This window comes from Melanostigma gelatinosum, assembly GCF_949748355.1.
Source record: "Melanostigma gelatinosum genome assembly, chromosome: 8".
NCBI classification, from domain to species: domain Eukaryota; kingdom Metazoa; phylum Chordata; class Actinopteri; order Perciformes; family Zoarcidae; genus Melanostigma; species Melanostigma gelatinosum.
Genome location: NC_136641.1, coordinates 25,082,805 through 25,099,173, shown reverse-complemented (window position 1 = coordinate 25,099,173; position 16,369 = coordinate 25,082,805). Strand labels below are relative to the sequence as shown.

General features: G+C 42.8%; 1 protein-coding gene across 2 annotated transcripts in view; it reads left to right on the top strand.

The window, feature by feature from the left end:
- The first annotated feature begins 10,686 nt into the window (after nt 1-10,686).
- Nucleotides 10,687-16,369, top strand: part of LOC306780478 (poly(rC)-binding protein 4-like) — a 34,896-nt gene continuing 29,213 nt past the window's right edge. For both annotated transcript variants that reach the window (XM_079272872.1, XM_079272871.1), the window contains exon 1: nt 10,687-11,009. The gene's annotated coding sequence lies outside the window, so the exon portion shown is untranslated. The remainder of the gene's footprint in view (nt 11,010-16,369) is intronic.

Genomic DNA, 16,369 nt, shown 5'->3' with positions numbered 1-16,369 from the left:
TCATTAGCCCCTAAATGTGTGCTGAGAGTCTTCAGCAGTTGCCTGAAATACCCTTAACACAGTCTCTCATCGCTGTAATGTCCTTATAAAACCTTTGCACATTCAAACTATGATATTATATTCAACTACCAGTTCTCATCAATTCCTTAACCGGACAATGTTTGAGATATTAAAAAGACAAATACAACTGATTGACAAAAGAACTGTGACACTGTTTCCACAAAAAAAGTTGGTTATAATCAGTCTAAAAGTAATTTCCCTATGGTTTAGTTCAGTTATGACTGCAATTCATCGTTTATAGAAGAACCCATTGGTTTTTGGACTACGGTTTTGAAGCCTTGAGTTCGTCATGTTTGGTTGTCACCATCTTGTTTTTTCGTGACATGAGAGGGTGGAGCGAAGTCTGAATGCTCAATAAGACATTTTTAGGCGACCAAATATGTCACAAATAACTTTCATAAACCGAAAACACACTGCGAAAGGGTTAAAGTTGTACGACGAAAATACGGAAAACTCCCAGACTAAATAACGCAGTGGCAGCGACCTGTCAATCAAAAGGTAGCCCCGCCCCTAAAGCATCCCCTGCTTTATGGTCTGTTTGACTCTAAATGGACCATAATGTACTAAATGAACATCACGCTGTATTGAAGAAGACTTGAAACTGGAGATTGAGACCATAAACTCATGTTTACAATGTTTACTGAGGTAATAAATCAAGAGAGAAGTAGAGTCATTTTCTCATAGACTTCTATACAACCAGAGGAGTCGCCCCCTGGTGGACACTAGAGAGAATGCAGCTTTAAGACACTTCAGCGTTGACTTCACTTTTCAGAACCGGCCTGCAGTAATTCTTCTTTTAATGACAAATGAACGAAGTGACCAGCAGGGTACAAGGATGTTTCCGTCCGTAGGTCCAACACTTCCAGAATGAAATATCTCAACAATTATAAGATGGATTGCCTTGAAATTTGGTACAGACATTGATGGTCCTCAGAGGATGAAGCCCACTGACTTTGGTACAGACATTGATGGTCCTCAGAGGATGAAGCCTACTGACTTTGGTACAGACATTGATGGTTCTCAGACGATGAAGCCTACTGACTTTGGTACAGACATTGATGGTCCTCAGAGGATGAAGCCTACTGACTTTGGTACAGACATTGATGATCCTCAGAGAATGAAGCCTACTGACTTCTGGCTTTTCCTCTGGCGCCAACATGAAGTTGATACTTGCTTTTCGTGAATTGTTTTAACAATCATTTTTATGGATCGTCATGAAACACGATTCAGACATTCATGACCCACTTTGGATGAATCTGTGAGAGTCAAATCCCTGCAGAGAGTGACAAGCCTGTTCAGTGTAACCAGACTCTGTGTCCTCTCCTGTTACCTCTAGATAACCATCACCTTCCTGTGTTTTCTGTCCTCGGCGGGTCTAAGGGATTCATTAACTAGCAAGCAGCGCGTAAGGTCGCAGGAATGTACTCCAGTTTCGTCCATTGAACCTGATGGTGACTGGCACCCACGCCTAACGTGGCAGGCAGCTCCGTCTCTTTAAGTCTGCGTGGGCTGCCGAGTGTGTGGATCGGTACTCCTGCTTAATACCCGTCTGAGGCCCCGGGCTCTGGGGCGATTGGAAATGGGGAGGACGCGCGGAGACCTGATGTCGGGTCCCAGGTGTGCACTTAACGCCACCTATCAATTCCGGCCCGGGGTGAGGGAGACAACAAGTCAGATCAAATCACCATCCAGTGCTGGAGGATGCATTTCAGCCTGCCTCATTGCCGTGCTGGTCACATGATAACAGCACAGACTGAGCTAGGATGAGTCAACGGCTGCAGGAATCACAGCCACATATCCTTCCAAGGTGATGTGTGGGAAAGTGTGAAATGAATCTAGACTCTGGGGCGTATCACTCATACTCCCATGTTAGTCATATCTATGATAAGAGACAACCAGGAGAAGAATATAAAAAAAACAAAAGAAAAAACATCAGCTGCGCTCAAGGAGAAGCAATGGCAGCATCTGAAGCTGCCTATTATGTGGCTCCCCGTATCCACCCACTGCTTGGTCCAAGGCTGTCTGTGCCGCTCAGCTCAGGGACTCTCTCTGTGATACCGCAGAGCTCTCTCAGTGCAGGGAGCGCCGTGCCGACGTCAAAGTCCTGTTATCCAAATCCGTCATCAGCGTCTCATTTAACAGATAAGAGGCTAATCTACAGGGTGGGCAGGAGATAGACCTACGAATACAAGGCCTCTCTTGTCGCTCGCTCGCCATTCTACGCATTCCTCGAATGTGTACGGGCATGTGCAGCCGAACAGAAACCTCCAGGATCTTTTTCCTTTATCCCCTCAGGCTCAGATGCACTGCTATAGAATTTAAATCACAATGTATTTGTGCTATTTATCTGCCTGAATTGTTTTTAGTATTAGATATTATAAATCACAGCCAACGCTTCCTTTTCATACTGACAAAATATAATACCAAGCAAACAAGCGAAGCTCCAAACAGCACAGTAATGCTGGTGCTAACACCTCTCTGTTACGTTAATCTGTGTCGAACAAAAGTATTTACAGTATGGGTGGATGCATAATATAAAGACCTTTAAGGGCTCAAAAGAATCTATGCAATGATTCTGTTGTCTTAAACATCAAGTCAGTGGGGGTCATCAGTCTTTCCTCCATTATCAACGCAGTGTTTTGAGCTTTTTAAAGTTGAATAAAAGAAACCAAAGTTCTCAAATGTTGAACGCCAGCAGCCACACAAAAATGCTGTCGCAATAAAAGTTTTTTTAAATGAAACAAGAAGTACGCTCAATGCTACTGACACATTTCAGTTGTCACAGAAACATTTTGCCGCTGAACATGCTGCTCGGTTCCCAACAGCAGTATATTGTGACTATGCTAGTTAGCTTCCAGTTGAACGCACATGCTCAGCAACATAGTGCGTGGGACAGTGAAGGGTTAAAAAACACAGATGAATAAACAATGGTTTGAATAATCAAACCCGGGAACAGGCACAGACTGCCACGCTAAGCTGCCCGTCCGTGTTTCTCAGTGATTGTTTTTTTGGGCCTTTTGTTGGCTGCGTAGCTAACAAACATCCTGTATGTCCTCCTCACTGATGGAGGTCTGACATGGGACAACACCTTCGTACCTTTGCTCTCAATAAATGCAACACACAAACACTTAATTTGTCAGTTGCTGGTCTGTAGATCTCATATCATTTAAAGTTGCGAAAATGTTCAAAATTAAATGTTGGAATGCATATTTCCTTTCAATGTCTTCATGTTGGAATGCATATTTCCTTTCAATGTCTGCAAATGAAGGCTCTCTTGTGGTTCAGCCGCTAACTTTCAGTACTTTCCAAAGTCACTCCAAAGAATTTACTTCCACACTATTGTGGTATTGTGCACAAGTGCAGTATTGTGCTCCAGCACAGATTTCATTACCTGTGCCTTCAGTGCACTTTCAAGATCAAAAGCTGTTTGAAGGTACTCTTCACCTGATACATGAGACTCAGCAGATAGCCCGTCTCTCAAGTTCAAGAGCTTTGATGGGGCCCTGCGACAGGAAGTTATTAGTAAGTTATGTTAAAAGTGAATTTCACACTTTTCTGTTTAAGGCGAGACACTGCAGACAAAAGCATTGCGTCTCATGGTCAAGTTTGAGGTTTGGGGCTATTTTTCTTCCATAAATACACATTTTGGAAAACATTTTACTGCTTTATTGATTTCCCTCTTTAAAAACCTTCAACTTTCACATGTTAACAAAATTAAACCAGATGTGAGCCTGGCTTTCTGTTCTGGGAGTTTATGCAAATGAGCACATATTAAATATTCGCATATTTAAACACATTTTCAGAAACCTTGTAATACAAAAAATAATTGTCTGAGTAATCTGAGCTTCCTTTCAGATCTATTAGTTCAGAACGTTACCCTATATTCACCTGAGTCTCCCCTTAAAATGCAACATGAAGAGTATATTTAATATATTATATTTAATTTGCTCCATATTTTCCTCAATAGCACTCAGAATATTTGAGGAACTGATAGAGCAGAATTGAAAACCACAGTCAGGTTCTTATTTCCAATTCTGCTTGCATTGTAAGTTTTCGTTCCCTCTTTTGCACCTCAGTGAAACTAAAGCCAGGACTTCCCACCGTACTCATCAGATCAGGTTCCTGCCTTCAGGCTGCTTCCAACCACAACACATGAAACCATACCGTCATAGTGTTGCTTACATTGCATATTTGTGCACCTGCCGATGAAACACTATCATCTGGTCTGTTCCAGACACAGCCTGGAGGAGCCCGTCCTCTCACATCTGCCATGATCTCATCCTCAGTTAAAACACAGTCGGAATCAAGGCACCTCCAACCCAGGGCTGAGGTCTTGTTGTCGAGACATTTAACAGTTACACATTCGGTTTTGCTGCATGATCGAAAAAAAAAAGGAGAAGAGGACCTGCATGGAATCTCCATTTTTTTTTTAAGTGGTTGAATTAAAACAGGAACACGGTTTTAAACGAAGCTTCACTTATCTGGCTGCAGGACGAGACTCATTCGTATTTAATGAAAGAGACATTCTGTAGTGATCTGTCTCTTAGAATAAAAGTATGAAGGGTCTTACATAAGTCTGGGCTCTGAAACTCCTTTTAAAGTCCCATCTTTAGGTTTAAGTGATGTCACAGCTGTTTAGTTGAGATTAGATCTGAAGACGAAGGATTTCTTTGCTACTTGAATCAATGTCATCTCAGATCTGCGGAGAGACTTTTTAAAGCTGCAATTAATTGTTTTATTATCTGGACGGTGCAGTGGCGGAAATGCGACAAGTGAATAATATGTTTACTGGTTTCAAAGTGGACCCAGTTACAGACACACCTTTAAGATATGTTGAGGGGAGGACGTTTCACCGGCCATGCTAGGATTTGACGTCAGCGTCTCTGTAACCACCAGGCTGCTCTTCAGAAAGCAGAAGACGTAAGAGCTCAAGGAGATTACATTGACACATTGACATATCCAATCTTTTCATATCTTTGTGCATTGTGAAGCAAACAGTTGTGATCGCTCCTGTCACATTCCTCAAGAAATACAACATTAGTTCAGCACTGCATCAGTCAGAAGATTAGCACATTAGTAGCACAGCGACGGAAATCACGGAGATAAGGCTTCAGCAACCAGAGCAGAACTTAAAGAGAGAGTTCACCCCCAGATCAAAAGTACATGATGTTCCTTTTACTTGCAGTGCTACTTATCAATCTAGATTGTTTTGTTGTGAATTGCCTAGTTCTGCAGATGGAGATGAACACAATGTTTCTAGATTTCAGTGCTTATGGTGCTCAAAGCGCCAAATAAATACGTTTAAAAAACTCAACTCCCACAGGAAATAAGCATCCACTTTCGGACCAGAGGCTTGTACCGGATTAATGGTGTCGTCCTCGGCTGATCTGTAACCAGGCGGTAACCTCTGTTTCTGCCGAGTGAAGCTGATGCAGAAGTCTCCTTAAAACCTGTATTCTCTCTAGTGTCCACCAGGGGGCGACTCCTCTGGTTGTATAGAAGTCTATGAGAAAATGACTCTACTTCTCTCTTGATTTATTACCTCAGTAAACATTGTAAATATGAGTTTATGGTCTCAATCTCTAGTTTCAAGTCTTCTTCAATACAGCATGATGTTCATATAGTAAATTATTGTGATTGACAGGTCTCTCCCAGAGATGTATACGGCGTCCCTACATCACTCATCCACATTCCAAATATGGTCACCAATGTTCATTGGTTGTGAAACAAACATGTCAATGGTCGTAATCCAAGATGGCGACGGCAAAATCGCCGAACTCGAGGCTGCCGTCTAGTTCCATTACATCACCGATATCTCCAAAAAAAAACACAACAATCTAGGTTGATAAATAGCGGGAAAATATGTATTTTTGATTTTGGGCTGAACTGTCCCTTTAACCCCGCAATAAATAAATTTCGATATTCACTCTCTTTTAAACTCTGTTTTTGTTCTCTGTGCCTACTCCTGAGGCCGGGAAACATCTGGCTCTTCAGCTGGCTCACTGCTCCGCTATGTTCACCAGATATATTTGGTGCAGATCGGGCGACATGTCAAGGTTTTTTCTCTGAAAACAGCTGCATGCTACGTCCAAAAACGAGGCTATGAGAGCGGCGAGAGTGAACCCAAACGGACAGCAGAACAATGAGCAGAAAGTCTATATGAAGCTCAGTTAAGCCGAAGAGAGCAGCGGACTCAGGTGATCCTCACATCGCCGGTTTATACAAAAATATTGATTACAGTCTCATTAAGCGGCTGGCCAAGCGGAGGAGTTCAGCGACAGCTGTGAAACATTGAAGGCTGTGATGAATATCAGATACAGCTAAAGTGCCTTTAACCAGATGGAACAGACCCCCTGTGGTTCAGAGGGGAGCTCATCACTTTGTTCTAAGCTGTCTAAGATGTTTCTGCTTTAACCTCGTCTTTGTGTAAAGAAAACGTCAATCAATTTCCCTTACTTCCTTTGGTTTACTTTTGATCATTCTGTGTCTGCGGTGTCGTGTTTTCTCGACTCAATTTGTATTTTTTCTTTCTTTCTTTTTTTTTTACAGTATTTGTACAAACAGCACTAATGATGTTTCATTGACTGATCGAAAAAGACGCAGTGGATGAAAGAGGAAATTTAACACACTGAATCAATAGAAATGTGGTAAATATAGTAACTCATCATCCTCAGTGCCCATGAAGACAAACTGCACAACATTTGGAGAGCATGCTGAACACAATCTGTGTTCTGTAAGGTATTTAATACTAAATCTCATATTAGTATTCCAACTGCAGTCTGTCCTGTCCAAAGTCTCCCTCTCACCCATTGTTCAAAATAATACACTCACTTCAAAGCAACGCTATATGTCTACAAAGGAAGGTTTATGGAAATGTGCCTTCTAATACACATCACCCTTCTGCATCTAAATGCAAATCATTGTCACAGAGGTAAACACACTATACAGCAGTCCGCTGTGTGTCACGTTGTATTTCTATGTTTCATTCTTTTAGCCGGTACAGACGTTGAAACACTTGTAGATTCCGCAGACTTTATCCTGTGACTTCTTAAAAAAGGAAGTTATAGTCAAGTTCGGATGAGGAATGTTTGATGGACATCAAAAGAAGGAATGTCAAACCGTTGCTCCTTTGCTTGAGGGAGAATCAAAGACTTTTGCGGCTTCCAGGGAGATCAAGCCCCCCGCAGAAGTAGCTCTGATGAAAGGGCCGCCCTCGTCCTGCGACCTAAACTCTCGAGCTCTGACGCGCAGACGAAAGCGGAGTATGTCTTCAATCACCGCGTGTCAGGACAAAGCTAAGCGCGAAGATGCGACGCAGAGAACGTTGAGCCGTGTTTGTTGTGTCATTGCGGTTGTTTGCCCTTGTGTCATCTCTCGTTGTTTCAGTGCCATTTAGTGTGAGAGGCATTCGTTGAGCTTCAATGCTCCCAGACAAGCAGGGATGATATACATTGTGTGTATGCCAAAGGGTGGGTGGGTGTTGGGGGGGTCTGTGTTCCACGGCTGAAATTGGCGCTTTTGTGAATTTGACAACACCATCTAATTTCCAGCTTGATTTGATTTTGGGAAATTATCACATTTCAATGAAAACACATGCAAGCACTTCAGGCTTAAACGGACTGAATTATAAATCTGCGTGCCTCCGGCGTGTCGGTCAGTCACTAAAAATTGTATTCAAACCATAAAATGAACATGTAATTCCCTCTCTTTTACCCTCACACCTTTTCCACTCCACCCACACACACACACACACACACACACACACACACACACAGTGTCGCTCCCTCAGCTTGTCCAGCAGTGATTCAGTGCAGATCTCACTGTGTTTATTACATCCCTGCATTACGTGTGCCAAGTGTATTGATGTAATCACAATTCCCGAGCCCCAGTTGATGGCTGTTGTCATATCCGACAGTGCACCTTAGCTGTTTTAAAGCCGCATCAACATGACGGATGGTTGGCAGCGGTCTGACCCACACAACCATAATAGTGGTTGCATTTGTCTTTCCTTTTTTTATTTAATAACAAAGCAGTCTGTCTCTGTGAGATGGATTTGGAATCACACAGCACCTCCTGCTGTTTGAAAACCAACACATCACTCTGACTCTGGACCAAATGGACCACAGGAAGTTACTCCGTCAACCTTTTTTATGGTTAAGTGATCAATTCAAAGGGTGTCGTGAAGCTCCAACAGAGTTGCTTTTGCATGGGTGACAGACGAAACAATAATCGGCCATATTTGTCTTCTATATAGCTTTCTTCAAAGTTAGGTTTTCATAAGACTTAATACTGCAACGTGTCCCTCGAGGTATAAGGTATATATAAGCTTCATTCACTCAGCGACACTGCACCTTATTGCCTTATGCCTATGAAAGACACCAACACGTGTCAATTTCTCTTCGTTACAGTAACTTGTTTAATTAAAGTATTCTCTACAATAAACTTCCATCTTAGGTTCAATTAAAGATGGTGAAATACTTAGTTATGTTTAATTAACGATAGTGAAATACTTAGTTATGTTTAATTAAAGATGGTGAAATACTTAGTTATGTTTAATTAAAGATGGTGAAATACTTAGTTGGGTTTAATAAAAGATGGTGAAATACTTAGTTGGGTTTAATTAAAGATGGTGAAATACTGAGTTAGGTTTAATTAAAGATGGTGAAATACTTAGTTGGGTTTAATTAAAGATGGTGAAATACTTAGTTATGTTTAATTAAAGATGGTGAAATACTTAGTTATGTTTAATTAAAGATGGTGAAATACTTAGTTATGTTTAATTAAAGATGGTGAAATACTTAGTTATGTTTAATTAAAGATGGTGAAATACTGAGTTATGTTTAATTAAAGATGGTGAAATACTGAGTTAGGTTTAATTAAAGATGGTGAAATACTGAGTTATGTTTAATTAAAGATGGTGAAATACTTAGTTATGTTTAATTAAAGATGGTGAAATACTTAGTTGGGTTTAATTAAAGATGGTGAAATACTTAGTTGGGTTTAATAAAAGATGTTTCATGTAGGAACTATTTTCTTTCAACCCTGGTTCCCTCATGAAACAGCTCACAACAAGTCTGTGGATTATCTTGAGTAACCGGGTCATGATTTATGGAAAGTGAAGTTTATCAAATGTGTTATTTTGGCGCTTTGAGCACCACACAATTATAATTATATTCAAGAGAAGGCAGACATCTCTACAGCTGATATTTCCAAAGGCCACCCACACCAAAACAATCTATATGATCACTGCAGGTAATGTGGTAACGGTATGTGTTTTTGATTTTGCGGTGAACTGTCCCTTTAAAATGTGGTGAAACTCAGCTGCTGCCTAAGTCAGAATTCTCATCATACATTTGGGAAATAAACCGCAAATAACAGAAACAGTGTGTGAATGTGTCTGCTGTAAATAACTTATGTACTTTGTGGGTTTCCATCAGACTGACAAAAGGAACAAAACCGAACAGCTTTCAGAAACAATCGCCCCCTAAAAATGTCGAGCAGTGATGAATAGAGGCCTTTTATTTACAAAAATAAAATACGGGTCCACATCCATCCTCTCGCCGTTAATGAGAAGCACCTGGGAAACAACGGAGATAATTTGTGAAATAGATGGAGATGTCACGCTCATCATCACCCAGACGTTCCCTCCTGTACACAGGACGCGCTGGAGTCATACTTTTTATTTAATGTTGTCTCACAGGGAGAGACTGTCAGACATTTTGTTACCTGGACTATATATTGTTACCGATATAACACGAGAGAAAATCTGCAGATATTTAATCGTTTTTGTTTTGTCTTTCTGTTTTTTCTCCATGCAAGACCAGAAAATGTATCAAAAAGACTTTTGTCTTTGTAATCCCGTGTGGTATGGGCCAAATGTTTGGCATGGAATAAAATAAATCAATGAACGACAAGTAATCTACAAGAATATTTCAATCCACACCCTGTACAGGATGATATACAACAATTATAAATAATGTTACAAACCTACACCCATGAATATATTCCTCTCTTTTTCTTGGGAACATTTGCAACATGAAGATAAATCCACTAGATGGCGCTATGTGAAAGAAAAATACTGATTTCAGTCACACCAAAAATGTCGAGAGAAAATGCCCACGAGCTTTAAATGTACATTTGATTGAGCCAGCGCATGTTATTTTGTACAATTTATAATTTGGATCAAGATTAGTCTCAGATCTGTTCACCTATAGCCGACCAGGGGAACTCCTCGACAGGTGTGGCGTGTTTGACTTGCACCTGGAGTTTAAATGCATACATGGCACATAAATAGCAGATTATAGGCGATTTATATAAAGCAGCCGTGATGCTTTAAAAAAAGGATGTACGTGGAGGAAGCGTACTGCAAATGTTTCCACTAAACACTCACGGAGACGTGGTAATGTCGCACATTTACCGAACAGTCTGATTGATTCCGCACATGCAATTTCCTGGCTCGTGCCATGATTTCACACCGAGCCGAGGCTCCGACGATCAGCGCACGTGTCAATCTGCGGTGCGTGCGACGCAGAGGGGAGAAGCGCGCTGCGCTCCCCCCCAGCGGAGGTCCCGTGGGGCCGGGAGGCGCTCAGCTCACCGGCCGGGGCGGGGATCCACACACCGAGTCAAACCGACTTTTCTTCTTTCTTTACCCAGAGCTGCACACGAGCTGCCTCTGGTTTACAGTGATCAGGGTGAGCGGGGTTGGTCGCCTCCTGCGTCTCTCAGTGTGTGTGCGCGCGCGTGTGTGTGTGTCTCTCTCTCTCCCTCCCTCCCTCTCTCTCTCTCTCTCCCTCCCTCTCCTTCCTCTCAGCGCACAGGCGCCCTGCACCCTCAGTCTGCTGACACACCGGGAGGACTCTATGTGGATACAAAGCCCGGTCACAACACACATCCATGGGGATACTTTAGTGGGAACTGCAGCCCCGCGACCTTTTACATGAAAACAGGTGAGTGAATATTTGGAATAAAAAATAAAAATAAAGGGCACAGCATGTTCCCGTTGCTCGAACTTGAAACAGGTGACATTCGTGGTGGCTGTCATGTTTAGTGATCCTCTAACAGAGAGGCATGTGTTTTTTTTATTCAGCATAAAAACTCCTCTTAATGAGCAATCACAGAATTATAGCTAGAATCCGGCCTTTTAACTCTTTATCTTCTACTGTCCTTCTACATTACAGCAGTGTGCTATGTTTGTACTTATGTGAGAGAATAAGATTCTTATTATCTTATACATGATACGATTCTTATGATCTTATATAAGAGTACGAGATGCTAGATTTCATAAAGCTGATTTAATGGAGCCATAAAGTGACTGGCTTGTTAAATCCAGCATCTGGCACCAAGTCACCAGATGGGGGGGGGGGGGGGGGGGGGGGGGCAGTGAGACAATTGGTGCCTTGTGTAGTTTATGATAATGAAAGTGGACTCCCGGTGGCCAGGCCGGTCCTGAACACAAAGATCACTCTCAACAAGTCCGGTACTGTGGGCGCCTGCTCGGTGCTGAGGCAGCGAGTGTGCGTGTGACAGCACCGTTATTCACCAGGAAGCCTAATTGCATTAGTTGTTGTTTTTTACACCGGATAGAAAAACTGTCTTGTTGGCTTCAATACAAACCAGCCTTGATGTTTCTCTCACATTGTAGGAGCTGGAATGAAATGAATGATCTCCATTGTTTCCATTTCCCACTTTTTAGTACACTCGTGTTTTGCATTTCATGGCCTAAATTCATCCACTTTAGGCCCGAATGAATTTACAAGACTGATCACTCTTCACTACTAGAGGATCAATACAACAACAAAAAACAGCTGATAGTGGACCAGCTGATTGATTCAGGAAATCATGTTCCTGGTGCCTGGAGACGCTGGTGAATCTTGCATGTGCAGCAAACATGGGGAGAAAAATAGGACACTGCATGCGTGTGTGTGTGTGTGTGTGGTGATGAGGGCGTCTGGTTTAGTGTTGTATGCTTTTTATTCCTGAAAATGGAATAGGACGTACCATTTGGCTGATGTTAGAGGCACACACATCTTTAGAGGAACTCCGGGGGCACAAAGACGGACCATCGTGCGCCGCTGCCTCTCTGTCCAAATGCAAGTCCTTAATGCACTCTGACTGAGAGATCTAATATTGTGGAAGAGCATCTTCAACAATGAAAGCACCATGAGGCAAGTCAATACCATCATCCTCACTCGGGGGTGAATTGAGACGTCGTCACAGGAGTGCAAATACATTTCCTCTCCAATATTTGAGAGAAATCCCCTCTCGCAATTAACCTGCATTTGTGCAATTCACCTGTGTGCTTGTCGCTATCTAATAACTCCAGACTCTCGAGGCTCCACACTTTCCCAGCTTTTGTTGATTGCAGTAGAGACGTCAGTTTGTTACCCTCGCGTTTCACCATGAAGCAGAATGTGAATGAGGCAGAATGTGACCCGTCGCCGCTGTTCTTAACACCGACCCGGTGTCTGAGAGAGCCGCGGGCCGTTCGTCCGGCTATGAAAAGACGGCTCTGTGTTTGGCTCCCAAAAGATTGGCCCCTGTGACTCTCCTGTTGTGTCTCATGAGCGCGATTTATTTTCGTTCAGAAGTTAGGCCTCAAAGAGTGGCTTTCATCTCTGTGTCTGCACCGCGCGGAGAGCGACTGGAGACACATGCGGCTAGGTGTACGCTAAGCACGACCACTCCAGTCCAGTCTATCAAGCGGAGAAGCTACAACTCTTTCCAGTACACTAAATGGGAGCTTTTCTTTCAATCGGCCATCTGCATCAATGTGTGTGTGTGCGTCTGTTTTTTGTGTTGCGACCGAGGAGGAGAGAAGCCTTTTATCCCCCTCTTCAGCTGCCGAGTGCCTGAAATATTTAACAGGGACTGCACTATTTTTGGGCTTGTGCTGGGTTTGTTGAGGAGCTTATATAATATGTAGTTCGGGCTCAGCGTGCACGGGTGCTGTTGCGTACCGAGCAGCAACGCCGGCGGCTCGGCCGACTTCAGCGCAGCGCCGCTGTAGACAATGTGACTTTGCAGCCGTACTGTGTACGCCACCGTGGGGGGTGTTGTGTACGAGGACTCCTGCGCCATCTGCGCTCCAGTTTAAACCAATTGACGTTTTTTTTAACACAGCGTTTTGCTCGTCAAGGAAGCAGGGCCAGGCCACATCTTCTCAGGTTACACGTTTCTCCAAAGTATCGATCAACTCGTCTCTCTCTTTGCCTCCAACTGTCCCTCTTTTCTTTCTCAATCTGCCCCCCCCCCTCCTCCTCTCCTCTCTCTCTCCTCTCCCGAGGAGTCACATTCTCCGACTCATGCCCTGGCGTGGAGGATGGGAGGAGAGCAGGGATGAAAGAGAAGATAGGAAAGTCATTTTGCAGATAGTGACCTTCATCCAGCGAGAGGGATGGGATGAAAGCTGGAGTTAATACCCTGCCAGAGTGTATTCTCCTCCATGCCCAAAGAACCCATTCAGAATGATATATGGTTTTAATAGGAGCTCTCTAATAATAAGAAGCATGCCATTGTCAGTCAAGGCAAATGACCAGAAAATTCTACAGCGTCGAGTCCAGAGGGATAAACACCCGGGAGAAAGTCAAACTGTGTAATCGAATGAAAACAGCAGGAAGCCAACTAGAGATGCTCCTAAATGTACTGGAAGAGATCGAGAACATGCAAACAATCAGTTCGCATCTGGGATCCATCGAGAATTCTTACTTTTCAAGCAAAAAAACAACAAAACAGACTTTTCTTTGGCTTCAGCCGAAGAAATATTCTTTTTCATACCTTTATGGCAATGAAGTCATGAATTAGTACATCCATAAAATGTCCAATTTTGTCATATTTCATTGAGTATATTCCTTTTTTTGGACAGATAACAAAACATAAAATCTATAAATGACACCGAAGAAATATTCCACTGTTTTTAAACCTTTATCGCAATGATGTCATGATTTTGTTCAATTATTGTTATTATTATTGTTTTTACTATTATTTGTCATATGTATTTTATGCTGATGCAAACAGAAAAAGAGGAGCGGAAAAATATATATGAATAAATAGAATAAAAGTTAGATAAATCTATATTCATCTGTAGACTGGATGCATGCATGAACGTATATGCACATATAGATACTTTTGGTTATATGCGTGCATGTTCGACTCGATTTTCAATATTTTCTGATATTTTACAGACAAAACAAATCATCAGAATAATAATCTGCAGATTAATCTGCGATAAAAGTTATCATTAGCTCTGAACTGAGAGAAGGAAAATAAAACCGTGTATGATTTCTGATCTCTAAATGAGAAGTGTGCAGTCGCCGTGTTGGGGCTCGGGCCGCTCGGCCCCCGTGCTCAGACTGAAGCCAGTGTAGACAAAGGCTCAGACGGTGTCACTGCGTGTCTGGAACCAGCAGCCACTTGGGAGATAACAATCGACAGCCCAGAAAACACGACCCGTAAGGTTCGTTATCTGCATGTTTGTGTTGTTTTCATCCCCGCCGGCAATAATGAGCAGGAAGGAACTCGGGTTCACCTAATGAGGAGACGGGATCCTTTGTGAAAACAAGACTTGATCAATGCGCGTTTCTCGCAGTCGTGTTCGTTCAAGGGTGTTATTTAGCCAGAGCTAACTGAATACTGCTCCATCCTGACCGTCAGAGAAAGTGATTGATTAGGGTAGACTGCCACAATGGAGGGTCAATTACATGGCTGTTCATTAGCTACTGGATTCACTCGTAATTATGCAGATTCTTGACAATATTGATTCTTGACAAGATTGTAAGTTCATGTCAGCCAGAAACCCAGCAGTTTTTGGAAGATGCTTATAAAGCCCTTTGAATTAGAACCTTTCATCTAACATTTTTTGCAGATTTGTTTGCACAATCTGCAGGAGATCTTGTCTTATTGGCTCTTTAAAGCGCCACAGATTATGGATTTAAAACACACCGCTTTGGGGTAATCTTATCAGCGCCGGCCCACATTTCGGTGCAGCGGCTGCAGTGAACTCGGCTGTTGGCCTCCTCTCTGCCGAGCTGGCCCCGGGGGGGCCCGGGGGTCTGATAACCCTCTCTGGGGCGCGGTGGTTGACAGGCGACTCGCACTGCAGGCTGACACGGTTATGCTTTAACACCAGACGAAGCCGGGGTCTGATGGGCGAGGACAGTCCCCTCTGGCCCCGAGGACTGACCCCCTCCTATTATACGTGACCGAGCTGAGACGGACACGCTGAGGGATGAAACACTGCTCTTTCATTTCAAGCCTCTCCTGTTTCACAACTAAAGCCCTCTCCTCCCGTCTCAGTGAAGAGATTGACACGGTTTCTCTTATGGCTGCACTTCTACGTACTTAAGTCAAGTGCTTATGAATGTTGAAGTTGTGCGCTTTGTTTGTCCATTTTTAGATTTAAAACAAGCTATAGGATATGTAAATTAAACTTAAAGAAAACATATTTCAAATTGTTTTGCCAAAGTTTTGCTTCAAAACAATTTCTACATTTGTGTTTTTTCTTTTCGTGGATTAAAGTGGGCGGGGTTCAGTTGGGAAAATATTCCCACATATTCCCAGGAGGCAACTTCCGGTTCTGAAAAGTGACGCAAATATGGAAATACCTTCAACCTGCATTCTCTCTAATGTCCACCAGGGGGCGACTCCTCTGGTTGTATAGAAGTCTATGAGAAAATGACTCTACTTCTCTCTTGATTTATTCCCTCAGTAAACATTGTAAACATGAGTTTATGTCTCAATCTCTAGTTTCAAGTCTTCTTCAATACAGCATGATGTTCATTTAGTACATTATGCTCCATTTAGAGTCACACAGACCATAAAGCAGGGGATGCTTTAGGGGCGGGGCTACACGGTGATTAACAGGTCGCTATAAGACGTTGTCCGGTCTGAGAGTTGTCCGTGTTTCCGTCTCTGAACTTTAACCCTTTCACACTGTGTTTTCACTTCATGAAAGTTAATTTAAACTCTTTGGTCGTCTTATTCAGCATTCGTTCGTACTTACTCCCGCCCTCTCTTTTCACTTCTGGTTGCAAAAAAACAAGATGGTGACAACTGAAATGCCAAACTCAAGGCTTGAAAACCTCCGTCCACAAACCAATGGGTGACGTCACACAGACCACGTCCACTTCTTACGTCCAGTCTGTTTATTCACTTGCACCAATCAGAATTTAGCAACATTTTAATGAAAATCGGAGGGCAGCCGTGGGGTTCTTTGATTAAGTTACCAGCGCTGTCAAATTATTCTGAGTCTTTGAGAATTAAACGCCAACTTTAAACTTTACAGCTACAGCTGATGGAGCACACACACAGT